We start from the raw sequence: 19,489 nt of genomic DNA, 5'->3' as shown, positions 1-19,489 counted from the left end.
TGGGCCACTTAGATTTCAGTAAAGCACACGGAGGGTAAGAATTGAGGTGGAGATGAGGGGTTCTTGAGAAGTTATCTGGGGTACTGTGAACCTTGGAGTGGCTTTAGTTGTGAGTGGAATCCACACTCAGGAAGACTCCGGAGCAATTTTTATTTAACAATTTTGTTTGTGCCGGGGTGCCTGGGTGGCTCAGTGGGTTAAAGCCTCTGCCTTCGGCTCAGGTCATGATCCCGGGGTCCTGGGATCGAGCCCCGCATCGGGCTCTCTGCTCGGCAGGGAGCCTGCTTCCTCCTCTCTCTCTCTGCCTGCCTCTCTGCCTACTTGTGATCTGTCTGTCAAATAAATAAATAAAATCTTTAAAAAAAAAAAAAAAAACAATTTTGTTTGTGCCAAAGGTTGCAGGAGGTGTTCTTCGCTTAAGTATGATAATGTCACTATAATCTGGCCCTCCTTGTTTTAGGGGACAGGGAGGGAAAACGGGAAGTAACACATTGTTTACTTGTTTTGGGAGAAGCATTCAACAGATGCTATTTCGTTTAATCCTCACAGCAACCCTTGAAGGAGGAATATTATTTACATTTTATAGACGAGTAAAGTGAAAATGAAGTTTAAAAATTGAGTAACTTGGGGCACCTGGGAGGCTCAGTGGGTTAAAGCCTCTGCCTTCAGCTCAGGTCATGATCCCAGGGTTCTGGGATCAAGCCCCGCATTGGGCTTTCCGCTCAGCAGGGAGCCTGCTTCCTCCTCTCTCTCTCTCTGCCTGCCTCTCTGCCTACTTGTGATCTGTCTGTCAAATAAGTAAGTAAAATCTTAAAAAAAAAAAAAAATTGAGTAACTTGCTGATGTTTATATGGCTATTAATAAATAGAGGAACCAGATTGGACCCAGGTTTCCTCATCCCAAAGCCCTTTGCTACTTCACTTCAGAAAAATTCTTTTTTTAATGGAGAGATTTACAGTCCAAATTCTTTGAATGGTTACAGACTCCCAGTTAATGAGAGCATTTTGATTGTTTTCACGGTCTAGATAGGTCTGAAATTGGAACAGTTTTGGGGACTAACATTTACTGATCACCTATTAAAAACTAAAAAAAAATACGGGTAATTAGTCTTACTTAGAGAACTGCTTCTGATTGGGATTTCTAAGTTCAGTTTTAATTCAGTAAATGGTGTTTTATTGCTCACTCAGTAACTGGGTAGTGGTTCTGTGTGAGTTTGGGTGGTGGAAGCAAGGTGTCTACAACAGAATATGGAGTTTCTGCCCTCAAGGAGTCTCCAGTCTAGCAAGGAGAGCTCTACACACATTCACAGACAGGCAATTTAAGAGTTAGGTAACAATATCAAATAGTACTATAAGAGATGTCTTGGGGCTTGCGCCTAAGTTCCAAACTGGAAGAGGAAGAGAAGGATGTGTTCTGAGGGGATCAGGCAAGATGGGGCGTGAGTTAGGGTTTGGAGGGTACACAGGATTTGCTCATATGGGTAAGAGCCAAGATGCCAATCAAGGCAGGCTCAGGCTGCCATGCCAATACATACCTGTGTCCATCAGGGAGCCTTCTGTTGGGAGTAACACAGGTGCTGGCAAGGTATATTTTTGCCAGGCTGTGGGGGGCTGCGTGGCAAATTAAATATTTGAGATTTTATCTTGTTGGCGTTGGCAGTGGGGCTGATGGCAGTATTAGAGGTGATGGTGTACCACCAGTAACTGTAAACCCACATCTAACATTTGTTGAGTGTTTGTTCTGTGGGGTGCTCTATTCAACAAATGAACATTTATAGAACACTTCCAAGTGCCCAGCCCTGTTCTCTGTTCTGGCAATATGCCAGTGTCCAGAATTAATAAAAATCCCTGCTCTCCTGAGAGGAGAGACAGATGATAAAATAGATCTTGTAATCTGAATTCTTGTAATAATGCTGCAGACAAACGGAAATGGGGAAGTGGGCAGGGTGGGGATGACTGATAGGACATCGCCATTGTAAAACTGAGCCCTGCAGATATGTATTAACTCATTGAAATGGTGAAATGTTAGAAGGTGGTCTGAGGAACGTTGAATAGAGAGGGACACAAAGATGATGTCATTTGCAAAGATGAGCAGGGAGTAGGGGACGGACTGATGCTGTAGGGATTAGTCAGTTTTCCCTAAAATGCTGTGATGTTAGTAATTAACATCATGTAGGTTTTCATAGAGAAAGAAGACTCATGTAGGAAAAACCACCGGAATACACGGTTTTTCTGATCCACGCCTTTTCCTAAGCTTTGAAACCAAGCACAATGTATATTGCAAAAGGGACAGGGCTTGGTGGGGAGTTGTTTCTGCTGCATAAAGTGTGACATGGAGGTCACAACGATGATAGAGGTTCTGAGCCTGGGTGAATAGGATGCACAGAAAAAGGAGATTTCATTAAGGAAAATGGAAATTCAACAGAATATCTGTCATGCTGTTTCCACGATTTGAAAATTTATGAGATTAATTGGGGCATCCTCTGGTGTATTCAAACTAAGAGTCAGTGGCTTCTCCTTATAACGGGGTAGGCAAGATGAAGTTCAAGGTGGTGGGTTCCTGTGCCAGGAGACCTTGCCTCTCCTCCCCGGTGCGCCTGGCCAGCCGCCCCACCCTCAGCTGTCTTTCTGCCTCGCTGCTCAGCCCGTCGCCACCCACCTAGTCTGTCTTAACCCGCCTCTGTTGCTGCTCACGTTTTAAAGATTACTGACCCTGACTGATGGTAATTTTTACATGGCCATCCTAGAGCAGAAGAAACACCCCAGAGTTCCATTTGTTGGGTTGTTGGGTCTAAAGAACTTAATACGTATTTGTTGTAACAACTTAGTACCATTTGAAAAAACAGTACACACACTGAAAGCAAAAAATATTATTTTTATGTTATTCTTAAATGAACACAAGTGTGTGCTCGTTTAAGATGTGTATACCTAAAAAAAAAAAAAATGTGTTTACCTGTGTCGTGTAGCCTCTCAAGTTTTGGAAATATATTTGGACACCACCACCCTTACTTTCTGTTCCATGTTTATCTTCATATTTCTGTTCCATGTGATACTTCCTTTTATCACAGTAACCACAGAAAACCCTGTTTCACACAGATACAAAGTTGTTGAAAGGAATACAGTACAATCTAGTGTTGAAAGTGAGCTACCTTGAGCTATTAGCTCTCCTGGTGTCCAATAGATGTCATTATGTTTCCCTTGAAAATTTGAAGTATCCCCAGACACCCCTTGAATTTGCTACCACCCTGGGTGCTTTGGCACACAGTTTGGGAACTGTGGTACAGGCCTGTTCTCTAGCATCTCTTTATCTTTTCCCCACCCTTATGACACTTCTTGGCCATATCCATTTTAATTAAGAAAGTAACTTTATTTATTTTTTTTAAGATTTTATTTATTTATTTGAGAGAGAGAAAGAGAGAGAGACAGAATGAGAGAGAGAGCATGAAAGGAGAGAGGTAAATGGGAGAAGCAGACTCCCTGCCAAGCAGGGAGCCCGATGTGGGACTCGATCCTGGGACTCCAGGATCATGACCTGAGCCGAAGGCAGTTGCTTAACCAACTGAGCCACCCAGATGCCCAAGAAAGAACTTTAGACCCAGCCATGGCCTCATCTCCTCTTTTTCACTTGCAGACTCTAGGTGTGAGCTTAAAGTCACTCTCTCTAGTCCATTCCTGGTATCTTACACCACACTTGATAAGTCATTGCTTTGTCTTCAAGTTTAGTCCAAGGAATTGTTTCCAATTCTTCCTCACATCTTTTGTAAATAAAATCATGACCTTGTGACCTCTGGTTTTCTGGCTTAGAATCATGGCTTTAAACCAATTCTTTTAACCATGATTCATAAAAGCCTGGCTTTAAACCATCATACTCTACTGACCACAGGCTCACATGGGTGCCAGGCCATAGGGAAGATGGGCTTCTAGTACCTTTAGCTCTCTTGAAAACATTGAGAGTCCACCACAACGCCGTGGTGAGTGCCATTACCAGTCCATTCCTATCTGAGGAAACTGAGGCAGGCTGACATCAAGGCATTGCAGCAGGACAGAACATCATATGGATGTTGCTTGTCTCCCAGGTAATGAGAAAGCCCCAGAGGTCACTCTGGGTGGAGGTAACTAGTACAGATGAGTGGCTCGCCATGTTTTATTTTTAATTTTACAGCTTTATTTTTATAAAAGTAGAACTCTGTAGTGTTTTTGGTTTTTTTTTTAAGATTTTATTTATTTGTCAGAGAGAGAGAGAGAGATCAAGCACAAGCCAGGGGAGTGGCAGACAGAGGGAGAAGCACACTCCCTGCTGAGCAAGGAGCCGGATGCGGAACTCCATCCCAGGACCCTGGGATCATGACCTGGGAGCCGAGGGCAGATGCTTAACCGACGGAGCCACCCAGGTGTCCCCACTGTAGCTTCTTTTTTTTTTTTTTTAATTAAGATGTTTATTTTTTTTAAAGATTTTATTTATTTATTTGACAAAGAGAGATCACAAGTAGACAGAGAGGCAGGCAAAGAGAGAGAGAGGGAAGCAGGCTCCCTGCCGAGCAGAGAGCCCAATGCGGGACTCGATCCCAGGACCCTGCAACCACGACCCGAGCTGAAGGCAGCGGCTTAACCCACTGAGCCACCCAGGCGCCCCTAATTAAGATGTTTATTAATTTATTTTAGAGAGAGAGCACACATGAGTGGGGGTGGAAGAGGGGCAGAGGGAGAGAGAAAATAGTAAGCAGACTCCCCACTGAGCACAGAGCCTATGAGGGGCTCGATCCCACAACCCTGAGATCATGACCTCAACGGAAATCAAAAGTTGATGCTTAACTGACTGCACCACTCAGGCAGCCCAACGCTAGCTTTTTGTAGACATTTTGTCAAAGGAGAAAGAGAAGATTAAAAACTGATCAACCATAGAAGCGTTAAAGTGTTTTTAGTTCTATTTTAATTTGATTTTAATATTCTTTCCAAACTTTTTTCTACATATGAAATTGTAATGTATATAACACCAATCTTGCTTTTTAAAAAAGTTACATTATAAACAATTTTTTTTTAGTTTAGGTACATAATTCTTTAACTATCCTAAAAAAATTCTGAAATCACTATCAAGGTGATACTTGCATATAGTTTGAAAACCAAAATGGCTAAAAAGCTTTAACAAAAAACGCAGACTCCTACCCCACCTTCCTAACGTCCCCGATCCAGTTTTACTGGATAGATCCAACCATTTTCTTGTCCTCAATTTCAGTGGCTCTGTAATAGTGCCTTAAATGGACCACATCATTTATGTACCTGCTACCTGGCCCATTTTTACTTTTTTTGACTTACTGAACTATCAATTGACAGTGATTCTTCAGGATTACTAATTGCTGATAAAATCCTGTTCACTGTGCAAATGTATATGGGTAAACTCATATCATATGTACATACATTATCATATGTACTTTGCCCTGTCTTTTTTATAAGCCTAACTCAGTTTCACCTTTCATTTATCATCACTGGCCATAGGCATGTTGTTAGGATTCACGGCTTTGTTATTAAACATCAGAGCTCCCATCTTTTACCAGTTATTTTCCCAAGTTAATGTAGGAGTTTAGGAATTCAGCTGAGAAGATTTAATGAAATTCTATTGCATTTTACACCATACTTATTAAGCAGGTAACAGCCTGCCCTTGGTAATTGAAAAATTTGGGGTGTTAGGAAGGAGCATAGTATATGGATATGTGCACATTTTCTCAACTAGACTTCCATATTTTAAGGCAATCATCTTTTCAAAATTGAGGATCTGTTTCCTGAAATACTGACTCAAAATGGTACCTATTCTGTTACAATATACTTAACAAATTAATAGATTACTTTTTTTCAGGCAGTTTTAGACTTACAGAGTGGTTTATTGAATGGAAAGTACAGAGACTTTCCCATATAGCACTCACCACTCCCCAGCTTCCCCAAATTATGAACATCTTGCATTTGTGTGGTACGTTTATTACAAATAATGAGCCAATATTGATACATTGTTATTAATGAAAGTCTAGTTTTCATTAGGTTCGTTCTTTGCATTGTGCGTTCTGTGGGTTTTGACCAATATCTAATGACATGTATCCATCATTACAGCACTGTATGGCATAGTTCACTGCCCTAAAAATCCCCTGTGGTCCACCTAGTTATTCCTTCCTCCCTCTTAACTCTGGGTAAGCACTGATCTTCCTATTTCCAGTAAACAGTGCTGTTTTGCCTTTTTCAGAATGTTGTATAGCTGCAATCATGCAATATGTAGCCTTTTCAGATCGGCTTCTTTTGTGTATCAATATGCGTTTACCATTTCTCCATGTCTTTTTGTGGTTTGATGGTCCATTTCTTTTAATTTATGAGTAATATTTTCTGCATGGATGTACCATCGTTTCTTTATCCATTCCCACAATGAAGTACTTCCTAGTTGCATCATTCCTGCTTGGCAATTGTGAATAAAGTTGCTTTAACCATCCATGTGCAATTTCTTGTGTGAACTTAAGTTTTCAATTCATTTGGGTAAATGCAAAGAAGTACAATTATTGAATCATATGTTAAGAGAAAATTTTTAGTTTTGTAAATGGTTGTACCATTTTACATTCCCCCAGCTGTGAGTGAGAGTTCCTGTCACTTCACATCTTCAACAGCATTTGGTGTTGTCAGTCTTTTGGATTTTTGCCATTTGAATAGGTGTGTGTTGGTACATATCATTATTGTTTTAATTTGCAATTCCTTCATGATGTGTGGTGTTCAGCATCTTTTCAGATGCTTATTGACTATATCTGCTTCAATATGTCTATTCAGATCATTTGCATGTTTTTAAATTGGATTTTTTGTTTTCTTATTATTGAGTTTTAAGAGTTTTTGTAACTTTTGGCTACCAGTTCTTTGTTTGCATTTTGCAAAGATTTCCTCCCAGTCTGTAGTTTGCCTTTTTATTTTCTCCCATGTCTTTTACAGAGCAGAAGTTTTAAATTTAAAGAAATCCAACTTAACATTTTTTTTTTCATGGATTGTGCTTTGGGTGTTGTATCTAAAAGTCATCACCAAACCCAAGGTCATCTAGATTTTCTCCTGTGTTATCATCTAAGGAGTCTGATGCTTTTTCATTTTACATTTAGTTCTGTTATTCATGTTGAGCTAATTTTTGTAAAAGATTTAAGATCTAGGTGTAGGTTAATTTCTTTTTCATGCAGATGTCCAGTTGTTCAACACCATTTTCTGAAAAGGTTCATTTCTCCATTGAATTGTATGTGTCCCTCTGTTAAAGATCAGTTGACCATATATCTGTAGGTCTATTTCTGGACTCTCTATTCTGTTCACAGTAAACTTTTAAAGGACGTTTTGTGTTAACTTCAGTGAAAATAAAATACATTTTCATAAGAGGGGGGTAGGTAGAATAGGTCATACTTATTGTTCTAGCTTTATCTCATGAGACTAGTTTCCATTGAAGTACAGAATCAGGCCAGTGATTTTCTTGTAAAAAGTTTCTGGGTCAGTTCCAACAAACTCCACATCTGTGTGTGTATGTCTTTGTCTGTGTGTCTAGGCCGAGTGACAGACATGAACTGCACAAGATTTCTGGGGATGCCCCTGAAGTTTTATAATGGGTTGTTAAACCTGTCTTGCACTGTTGACTAACAAAGCATTTTGTTCTACCTCAATCTGTAACAGAAAATATACTTAAGGTCATTGCCAGTAATTAAAACATCTGATTTCCTGTCCATGCAGCTTTCATTGGGGACATTTGGCAATGTCTGGAGACATTTTTGGTTCTCGCCGCTCGTGAGGAGGTGGGGGAGAAGGGTGTTACTAGCTTCTTGGGTAGAGGCCAAGGATGAGGAGAACTGCCCTACAGGGCACAGGACAGACCCCACAACAAATAATTTTCTGGGCTCAAAATGTCAGTAGTGCCGCGGTTGAGAAATTCTGTTGAAGAGTAGCTGATTTATTTATATCCGTGGCATGTTTTCTTTGCATTAACCTCTAGAAAACCTACATTTTTGTAGATTTACAGTTGTCCCAAAACTTAATGGTGTGCTGTAGCATTCAGCTGCCTTCAGGTGTCTTGGGCTTAGTTTCACTTTTTTTCTGATTTCATAGTAGCCCGCATTATGTTGCATGCATTTACATAAAGCTGCCTTAACTCTGAAAGTGGAATATAAATACGTAATTTTATATAATTTTGAATATATGTGGCAGAATTCTTGATCACAGAAATCTGATGCTAGACACAAAGTTGATGTTTATACTGCTTCTTAGTTGGTTGTACATACATAATTCAGACTCTGCTTCTCATTTCCTCTTCTGGTCCTTTAAATGACACTTTTGATACATAAGTTTCTATGATACATAAGTTTCCATTAGCTCATCTTGTTTTCAGTGTGTTCCCTTTTATTGTTAAGAGAAACAAAACCAAAAACCCCATTGTTTCAGCAATCCCCTGTTGCCTTCCTTTGTGTGAAATTGCTCAACTAAGAGTTATGCAAATCGGGATGAGCCCTGTAAGTGAGGCTTCTTAGTGTACATTGATCCAGGGGAATGTCACCAGTCTCTGTGTATTTGCCATCAGCCACACACTGGTCATAAGAGGATCAGGACCCAGGCATTCCCTCTGACCACTCAGCCCCTTGCTTGCTTCCCTACAGCCATACCAGCTTCCTTTTCTGCACCTCACCTCATTCCAGCCACAAGACCTTTGCATGGCCTCCAGCTCCCTTCTCCGAGACCTCCCAACTTTGCTAGAAGTCAAAGAGAAGGGGCATTGCTTCTTCTGTTTACATGGGGGCCTGAGTGGCTGTCACCTCTTGAGACACCTGAGAGAGCCCTTGCTGTCTCTTCAGGGCCCACTTAGGTGCATCTCCTGGACGTTGAGCAGTTTTCTTTATGTCTAGTAAAAATCTTCATGATTGATAGATTATTTCTGTTTGAATTCTTAGCAAAGACTGTGACTCCAGCTGCAACCTCTCCAAATTCTTTATTCCCACAGATTTTCAGAGTTTGAAAGATCTTAGGCCAGGGGTTCAGATTCTCTTGTTTGTTCATCTGTTTATTTCCTATGCTGTACTTTTCATCCCTGTGGCTTATGCAAATTATAATTGGAATTTTGTACCTGTTAACCTTCTTCACTTATTTTGCCTATCCCCCAACCCCCCTTCTCTGTTAACCACCAGTTTTCTGAATTTATGAGTCTGTATCTGTTTGTTCATTTGTTTTATATTTTAGAATCCAGATGTAAGTGAAGTCATATGGTATTCGTCTTTCTGTCTGACTTACTTCGCTTAACATAACCTTCTAGGTCCATCTATGCTGTTGCGAATAGCAAGGTCTCATTCTTTTTTATGGCTGAGTAATATTCCTGTGTGTGTGTGTGTGTGTGTGTGTGTGTGTGTGTGTGTGTGTGTGTGTGCGCGCGCACCACTTCTTTATCCATTTATTCACTGATGGACATTTCAGTTGCTTTCATATCTTGGCTATTGTAAATAATGAAGCAGTAAACAGAGGGATGCATGTATCTTTTTGAATTAGTGTTTTCATTTTCTTTGGGTAAATATCCAGAAGAGGAATTGTTGGATCATATGGTATTTCTATTTTAAATTATTTGAGGAATTCCCATACTGTTTTCCACAGAGGCTCCACAAATTTACATTCCACCAATAGTACACAAGCATTCCTTTTTCTCAACATCCTCACCAACACTTGTTATTTCTTGCATTTTTGATTTTAGCCATTCTGACTGGTATAAGGTGATATCTCGTTGGGCTTCTGATTTCCATTCCCCTGATATTATGAGTGATGTTGAGCATCTTTTCATGTGTCTGTTGTTAGCCATCTGGATGTCTTCTTTGGAAAAATGTCTAGTCCCCTGCCCCTTTTTAAATCAGATTGTTTATTTTTTTGGTGTTGAGTTGTAGGAATTCTTTATGTATTTTAGATATTAAACCCTCACTGGATATATTATTTACAAATACTTCTTCCATTCAGTAGGTTGCCTTTTCATTTTGTTGATGATTTCTTTCACTGTACCAAAACTTTTTAGCTTTGTGCAGTCCCAATTGTTTATTTTTGCTTTCGTTTCACTTCCTTGGAAAGACAGAAAAATAATGCTAATTCTGATGTCCAAGAGTTTATTGCCTATGTTTTCTCTTAGAAGTTTTGTAAGGTTTCAAGTCTTACATTTAGGTCTCTAATTCATTTTGAGTTTATTTTTGTGCATGGGGTAGGAAAGGGGTCCAATTTTATTCTTCTGCACATAGCTGTCCAGTTTTCCCAACAGCATTTGTTGAAGAGACTGTATTTTCTTCATTGTATTTTCTTGCCTTCTTTGTCATAGATAAATTGACCATATAAGCATGGGTTTATTTCTGGGCTTTATTTCTGGGCTCTCTGCTCTGTTCCATTGACCTATGTGTATTTTGTTTTAAATTTCTAAAAAATATTTTCCATTTTTGTACAAGTTTATATATGTACATATATTACATATTATAGATGTATAATAAAAATATAAAAATACACATATATGCATAATAAAAATGCATTGGGTATATATATATAATTATATATATATAATTTATATAAAACAGAAACAGCTTTAAAAATTTTTGAATAAGGGTAACTGAATACATGACCTAAGGTCCTTCAAACTCATATATATGTATATATATTTGGAAAATCATATTTTGTGTGTGTGTGTGTGTGTGTATATAAAATTTAAAACTTGGAAAGGCAAAACCAAAAATGATTGCAGTCCTATCATTGGGAACATTGTGATATTTTAAGGTATTTCTTCCTAGAATTTTCTGCTCAATTTCCCCCAACAAAAATGCTGTCATGCTGTATATATGCGAATATCCTTTTTTTAAAGATTCATTTATTTGAGAGAGAGAGAGAGTGCGCACAGAGGAGAGGGAGAGGCAGAAAGAGTCCTTTTTTTTTTTTTTAAGATTTTTATTTATTTGACAGACAGAGATCACAAATAGGCAGAGAGGCAGGCAGAGAGAGAGGGGGAAGCAGGATCCCTGCCGAACAGAGAGCCCAATGTGGGGCTCAATCCCAGGACCCTGGGATCATGACCTGAGCTGAAGGCAGAGGCTTTAACCCACTGAGCCACCCAGAGGCCCCAGGGAGAGAGAGAGAGTCTTAAGCAGACTCCAAGCTGAGCTCAGAATCCGAGGCAAGGCTAGAATGACCTGAGCCAGAGTCAGGCTCTTAACCAACTGCACCACCCACCACCCAAGTGCACCGTAATGTGAATATCTTTTTGTCTTTCTCTCTCCCCCTGCCTGTACACACACACAGATTATTTTAATAACTACATAGTATTCTTTTGTGTTAATGTACCATCTTCTAGGTCAGTTTTCCAAAAGTCAGTTGCCTAAAGGCCAGTCTGATATACTTATCATATTTTCCAATTTACCAAAAGACTTGTTTTTTTAACTTCTCGAATATGATGTCCATTTTTTAAAAAAGTATATTCATTTTTTAATGTTTCTCTTGCTAGTTTTCAAATGGCATATCTACCTTGTTGTTTCTGTACTTAAAAGAATAAAATTTTATTTTTTTTTATTTTTTTTTTTTAAAGATTTTATTTATTTATTTGACAGAGAGAAATCACAAGTAGGCAGAGAGGCAGGCAGAGAGAGAGAGGAGGAAGCAGGCTCCCTGCTGAGCAGAAAGCCCGATGTGGGGCTCGAACCCAGGACCTGGGATCATGACCTGAGCCGAAGGCAGCGACTTAACCCACTGAGCCACCCAGGCGCCCCATAAAATTTTATTTTAAGCTTAAATTTAAATTTAGAAGCATTCGAAAGAAATTACAAGTGACCAAAACATTCCAACCACATATGACATGCTAACGCTGTAGTTTCTAAAAAGAAATTAGGATGTGTTGACCCAGAAACTGTTTGCAAAACCATTTGACACAGAAGGATAACACTGTCCTGAGATGTGGAAGGAAAAGTGAGGATGTGTAGAGGAATTTCTAGACGGAAGCAGGAGATTTGCACCTCAGATATAACAAAAACATGTCACCAGGGTTGATGAATTTTTAGAAATTAGTTTAAAATCCTAAAAATGTAAGGATGAGTAAAGTAAGGAATGAACTAAGAAACTAAAGAAACAACCATATCTCAGAAGACACTTAAGCTACTTGTTAAAATTTGAACAATTATGTCTATAAATATTTTCATTTTAATCTCTAAAAGAAAAGCTCATTTTAAATATAAATTTAATACCAATATATTAAACATAAAAGTGATAATAATTCCTTATCATCAAGTAGCCAGTAAATGATCTAGTTTATCCAGTTATCTTCGAGTTATTTTTAATAATTAAGATACTTATTACTATCAACTAATATTAATATAGTCCTAAGAAGATTCAACAGTCTTGTTTTTAAAAACAGGACATTTTGAGGTGCCTGGGTGGCTTAGTCAGTTAAACATCCAACTTTTGATTTCAGCTCAGGTCATGATCTCAGGGTTGGGAGATTGAGCCCCGAGTCAGGGTCTGCGCTGGGCATGAAGCCTGCTGAACATTCTCTTTCCTTCTTCCTCTGCCTCTCTCCTCCTTAAAAAAAAAAAAAAAAAAAGAACATTTCTTAAAAGGCATCAGAGATGGAACACCTGGGTGGCTCAATGGGTTAAGCCTCTGCCTTGGGCTCAGGTCATGGTCTCAAGGTCCTGGGATCGAGCCCATCCTGCTCTCTGCTCAGCAGGGAGCCTGATTCCCCCTTTCCCTCTGCCTGCCTCTCTGCTACTTGTGATCTCTCTCTCTCTCTGTCAAATAAATAAATAAAATTTTTTTAAAAAGGCATCATAGAAACTTTCAAAAGCTTTTAAAACAATTACATTTGATAAGAATTGTTATATCCTTAAGCTATTAAACCACTTCAACTAATATACAGTTGTAAACATAAGCAGTCCCACAATAAATACCCTTTTCTACAGAGCTTTGTGTAACTGACCAGTTATTTTTGTAGAAACAATGTATTGCTAGAAGTGAAATGTTAAGAAGTGCACACATGTTAAAGGACTTTAATATGTATTGTCATGTATTGTCAAGTTAAAGATAGTGTCATTTATTCTCTCATGCCAAGCTCAATCATTTCATTTTATGGTGAGGAAATTAGAGCCGAGAGAAGAAAGTGGTTTTGTCCATAATTATAGGACTGTCGTGCTGGACCTAGAAGCCCTGCTTCCCAATTCCTAATTTGCTGCATCTGTCATTATCCACTGCCTTTTTCCAAGCAGGAGTCAAATTACCCTTCAACTTCTGTGCTCTACATTCCAAACGGTCAGGTATTTGAACCCTCACCTACCTCTTAATTGTCTTTTTCGGACTCACTGTAATAAAATCCATGACTAAAACTGTACTGGCTTATTAGGGTGCTGATAAATGCAGTCAGTTTGTTCTTTTTATGCATCATTATTTCAGAATATCTCAGTATCGGCTTAGCATTAGTTATGCTACACATTCCTGTTACAGCTAAGTGCATAGTACCTAGGTCTTCCTGCTGTTATGCATATGTCCTACAGCATATAATAGAGAAAAAAAAAAATGCTTTCAAACCAGGTAAAGACATTGGCAAACATAAGGTAAATTAAAATGTATCAGATTCACCTGATCAGATCACAAAAACAAAATGTAATGAGGAGGAAGCCAGCCTTACTGCACTACATCTCTCTGAGGGGTGGGGGGAGGGAGCATATTTTTGAATTAATTTTTTATTCATATACATGCCATAAATTCATGCTTTCAAAGTGTACAGTTCAGTGGGTTTTAGTGTACTCACACGGTTGTAACACCATCACCACTCTCTAATTCCACAATCCTCTGCATCTCGTGTGGAGCGTGCTTGCAGAATGTACACACTGCAATTCAGCTGTGCAAAAACAAAGGTGAAAAAAGCTTTCACATTCTTCCATCTCTCTTCATCCCTCTGAATAGCGGCAGGTGGGAAAACAGTCTTAAGTTTGCCAACAGGGTTTGAATTTTTTCCCATTTAATCTTTTTTCCATCATGCCACCGCTTCTTTAACCTAGGAGCTTCATCCTTCACGTGTCTTCTGCTCCCCTCTAAGATGGTACCTAAGTAGATAAAGGGATTCTGTTGTGCTGTTTGCAGAGAAAAAGCCACAGATTCTCTCCATGTTCTTTATATGTCTGCTGACATATGACTGGGCACTGCTGATTGTGGAGAGTGTTACCCTAACAGCGCCCCCAAAGCCAACGGATCACATCAGGACACTTGGAAAGTTCCAGAGGCCCCGTATACATTGAATACGCTGAGTGAGGGGAGCCTGGAGACAGCCGCCCTGTTTGCTTCACTCCATGTGGGAAGCAAAGAGGGAGGCAGCGACTCTTTGAGATTTATCTATAGCCTCCTGCTGGCTGGGTCTAGGTGTGTGGACCTAAAACTAGTAAATAAATGTTCTTCAAGCCACTTCCCACCCCACCCTCACTTTCCCAATTGGCACTTCCTATTCAACGTTGTTGGGGGTGGCACCCTTGGACACACATTCTATCCATTCATGCTCTTTCTAATGCTCCTTCGGGCTCCTCTTGGTCACATTTTCTAACTCAAGAAGTACTTGTAAAGCACACCACCCTCCCTTCTGGGGGCACCCAACCTTCCTCTCAGACTAGAGATGATATCCGCACCATAGAGGAGCCCCGGAATCTGAGTTGTCAAGGATTTGCTCTTAATATGGAACCCAGAGGAACACCCGGAGCTAGGATTACCAGATACCAAAATGACATTGACTTAATTGCCCCCAAGATACTGTTCCTGTTACATATGGTATTTAAACCTTAGGGACATCATGTTGGAGGCTGGTCAAAGCCAGGGTCTGGACCCAGGTGGACCTGGGTTATCAGCTTACTAACTGTGTCCACAATGGTTTTCTGGGAGATTTCACAGAAGAAGAAGACCAAGAACATTTGAAAATGATTACCATGACATACACAGGAGAGAAATCTTAGTTGTCTAAGTATAGAGAGCCTGGCAATACCCTTTTCAGTTTTATCTTTTTCATAAAAAAAAAAATATTTAGGAAATTGGGCAAAAGAAAAAAAAGTCACTTAAGGCAGGAACCGAGGGAATTGATTGTGGAGTTTAGTTCTGGAGTTTTCTCCTTCTCTGCTGTCCTGAGGCTGCTTCTGAGGCTTCTCAGACCCCTTTCCTCCCTGATAGGTTATTTGGAGAAACATTGCAACTCTTCCATACTAGACTTTGCTTCTCTGAGGTCTCTTTCTTGAAAGTAAAGAAAGAAGGAAAACAATCAAAGGGTGTTGAAAAGGCTTCTATTTGGGCAGGCAAAGTAGGCTCTTAAGTTAGTTAGCTGGTCTTGGAATGCAAGCATGAGGTGTGGACATTGTTTTAGGGATACATTCCTCAGAAGGACCCTTGAACCAAACTCAGCCTATTTTGGAAGCTCAAGATCACTTTTGTTTGGGATTGTTATCACCCATCTCTAAGTCCTTGGGATTTCCTTTCCCTTGCTCCTGTTTTTCTAAGCTCCCTAATTCCGAGATAAAACTCACTCCATGGAGAGGTTGCAAAGCTTTGGGTGAGTAAAGAAATGCAGCTTTGGGAATGCTTGGTGGCTCAGTTGGTTATGTGTCCGCCTTCGGCTCAGGTCATGATCCCAGGGTCCTGGGATGGAGCATGCATAGGGCTCCTTGCTCAGCAGGGAGTCTGCTTCTCCCTCTGCCTGCTGCTCACCCTGCTTGTGCACTCTCTGACAAATAAATAAATATAATCTTTTTAAAAAAAAAAGAAGAAGAAGAAGAAGCTGATGGATCAAGTTTCACTTTTACCTAAGACCTGTGATAACCTGGCACAGGTTCACATCAGGGCTTGCTTATCTCATCTGGGCAATGGCAGGGCCAAAGTAAGTAAGTGCATGTTCTTCTCTTTTTTCCCTACCCGCATAGATATTTCCAGTAACTCCAGAAGGAACACTTGATATTGCAAGGTCAGGCAAAAAGTCGCTAACAAGAGAAAGATTTCAGAGCTCCCAGTGAGTCTTTGGATGAGTAATTGGCTTGTTGCCGGCAAACTCAATGCAAATTGAAGCCGTTAGTTTGGGAAGTGGTGGTGACATTCAAAGCCAAAAAAAAGTTTCTAGTTTCTTTTTGGTGGCTGCTAGAATAAAGAGAAAATTTACAAGTCATAAGAAGAACCAAATATGATACCAACACATTTTCTTTGTAGCATTTTGTAAAGGCTAGAAATTGAGGTTCTGAGAGGTTAAATTCTAGTAACTTTGTTTTTAAATTTTAAGATCTATGATTGTGTGGAATTGTCAACACACGGATTCAGCTTTCATAGGGGGAGGAGGCATACGGTGGGATGTAATACTTTTCAAGCTTAGGAAATCTATGACAAAGTATTACCCAAAATGTATATAATATAGGAACTCAGGAACCTCTCTCATGCACAGCTTCCCACCCCCATTTCAGTTACAGAGTAATGCATACATTCACATTCAGGTCATCCTGCAATACCAAAGTATACAACAGAGTAGCAAGTGCCCGCCCAGAAGTGAGGAGGGAGGGAGGGGGGTTGGGGGGGAGGTGGAAGAAAACTTCCCTTTAGATGGTCCAAGTGGCCTGGGTGCCCCTCTGAGGGTGGGATGGGAGATGTGCTCCTACTGTTCCCTCTTTGGGGTGGGATGGGGTTATATGTGTGCTTCTCAACAATGGGAGTGTTTCTCTTGCAATGTTGGAGGGAAAACTAGTACTTAGACCTTGTTTATTTATGTGTTTAACAAACATGTACATAGCACTTACTGTGTTCTGTTTAAAGCGTACTTTTAAGCACTTTACAAATATCAGCTAATTTAATTCATTTAATCATCATAACAACGCAACAAGCCAGATAAAGTCATCTCCATTGTTCAGAAGGATATTGAGAGAGGGAGAGGTTTGGCAATTTGCCAAAGATCATACAGTTAATGATTGATGGACCCAGGATCTATAGACCTTACTCCAAAATACGTTGTAAATTGTAGTGTCTTCCTTAGCAGTTTTTTTTTTTAAGATTTTATTTATTTATTTGACAGACGGAGATCACACGTAGGCAGAGAAGCAGGCAGAGAGAGAGGAGGAAGCAGGCTCCATGCTAAGCAGAGAGCCCGATGTGGGGCTCGATCCCAGGACTCTGAGATCATGACCTGAGTTGAAGGCAGAGGCTTTAACCCACTGAGCCACCCAGGTGCCCCTCCTTAGCAGTTTTTAAGAGAAAATTTCTGTATAGGATCTTGTGGCTTATAAGTGGACTTTAGAACCTAACCACCAGGGTGGTGGGAATCCTATCTTTTTCTGTGGATATGTGGATTGCTTTCATGTGGATATGTGTGTGTAACTATGTATATGTGCATTTTTCCAAACAATAATGATTAATGGTCAAGAATGCCCAAATTATACAAATCTCTTTTTAATTCACCCTGGTCTCAGAATAGAATATGTCAGTTTGACCCAATCTAATGAACTCTCCCCTATTTATGGATGTCTAGATTGTCTCTCTGTGTAATACAAATAACATTCATGTGGACATCCTTGTGCCCTATTCAAATGTATCTCAAGAACAAAACCTTTAAAACTCCTTACCGTAAAACAAATAAACTAAACCTCAATCGCATGAAGTGATGAATGTGTTAGCTAACTTTATTGTGGCCAGCACTTCACAATACACAGTTTACGAAATCATGTCGTGTACCTTAAACTTACACAAAGTCATGTGTCAGTTTTATCTCCATAAAGCTGGAGGGGAAAAAAAAGAACAAATCGATCCCCGGAAGTAGAATTCTGAGTGGACCGTTCCTCCTTTTATGAGCACGTGGGTAATTGTAAGGCATTATTGGATCTGACCACAGGCAGCTGGGGTGATGAATGAAGACCCATACTTAGTCTTTTCTCCAAAATCTTTTTTTTTTTTTAATTAAGGATTTTGGTATTCTAAGGCCCTTCTGTGAGGGTAAGCCACCCAGTGGATATTTGTTCCAGTGACCAACAGACATTTTTGGGCACGAAAAGTTACCCTCCTCCCATTTCCTAGATGTGTGGGTGGAAGTCCCTTTGTGAGCGAATGGTTGCCCAGCTGTTTGTGTCTCTCCAGGCAGTGTATTGGAGCTCATGAAATGAATATCACAGGACTGTATTTGCATGTCAAACCCCCTGTTATTGTCGTTATTAAATGAATATCTCCACATGGGAAATGCGCCTTCATTTACTGCTAAAAAAATTGAAGATCTTGCCATAGGACTTGAAGATATTTACATCTGAAGGACTTGATGTAAAGCCCGTCATAAGAAACCTTAAGCATTTGTGCCGGGGCCTTGCCCTCCTCTGACAAGCTCAGGTCCACTTCCTCTTCCCTTCATGAAAGCACCTCACCCACCCTGCACTCTAGCTGTTCCTGACAGGAAACCTATTCTAGCAAATCTGGTGCCCACCATGTTACCCCATCTCCATTCTCTTCTTTTCCTGGGCTCAGTTTTTTCTGTTTTCATTTTTAAAAAACTCATTATTGTCCTTTTTTGGTGAAAGCATTTCAAGTCCTTTTGAGAAAGAAGCAAGCCACAAAAATAACCCCTTCATTGAACATCGTTAGTACACAGATAAAGCACAAGTTTCAAAATAGCCATCATATGGCAAAATGGAGGGTGGAGCATGGACTTTGAGCTAAAGCTGTATGTGAGTCCCAGAGCCAGCATTCCCCAGTGCTGTGGCCATAAATGAAGTGCTTAGAAAATGATTAATGTCTAATTAAAAAAATACTAAATAGCGAGTCATTGTACATTGTACATTGTAGCTCATATCATTTGCAAAGGTGTAACCACTTTCTTGTTTTTTTGTTGGGGGTGCATTTTCTTTCTGGTACCTTCCCAGAGTAGAAGGCATTGGTAAACCTGGTCTGAGTTCATCCCTGTGTCACAGCAAGGAGCTCTGTGAGCTTTCTTGCTGTATTGTGAGCAACTGTAGGGCCCCAACCCAGAGCTCCCTGCTGGGTGGGCAGTCAGCAGAGAGTGGCTCAGCCTGAGCAACCAAGGACGGTTTCTCCATGTGGAGTTCTCCACGTGGAGCTGTGTTATAATTATTTCCGTCTATGGCCCATGCATTCGTTCTCAGAGATCCATGGTGGTGGGGAAGGGGAAATATGAAATAAGCATAAAGAAATGATAATCCATGGACTGTCTCCACCCCTCACACATCTACCTGCTTTCTATTTCTGTCTTTAGTCTTCTTCCCAAGGACCCTGCCCTTGGACAGTGACCACTGTCTCTTTTTCTAGTTCTCTCAGAGGTCTGGGTCGCAGATGTCCCCATCCAGTTCTCTTCTCCCCTCTTGCTCTTACAGAGTTCTCTCTGGGAAGGAGTGATCTCATTGTATCATTTCCCTGGGTAACAAACTCTCCACGGCTTCCTACTGAAATAAAGTCTGCACTCCTTGGCATGATCTAGAAATAACACCCCTCAGAGTACTTTTCTTTTC

General features: G+C 40.2%; 1 protein-coding gene across 4 annotated transcripts in view; it reads left to right on the top strand.

The window, feature by feature from the left end:
* Positions 1-19,489, top strand: part of LYN (LYN proto-oncogene, Src family tyrosine kinase) — a 125,841-nt gene that overhangs the window by 33,888 nt on the left and 72,464 nt on the right. The gene's annotated exons all lie outside the window — the stretch shown is intronic.

The sequence above is a fragment of the Lutra lutra genome, chromosome 4 (assembly GCF_902655055.1).
Source record: "Lutra lutra chromosome 4, mLutLut1.2, whole genome shotgun sequence".
In the NCBI taxonomy this organism is placed as follows: domain Eukaryota; kingdom Metazoa; phylum Chordata; class Mammalia; order Carnivora; family Mustelidae; genus Lutra; species Lutra lutra.
This window is presented reverse-complemented; position numbering and strand designations above follow the sequence as displayed.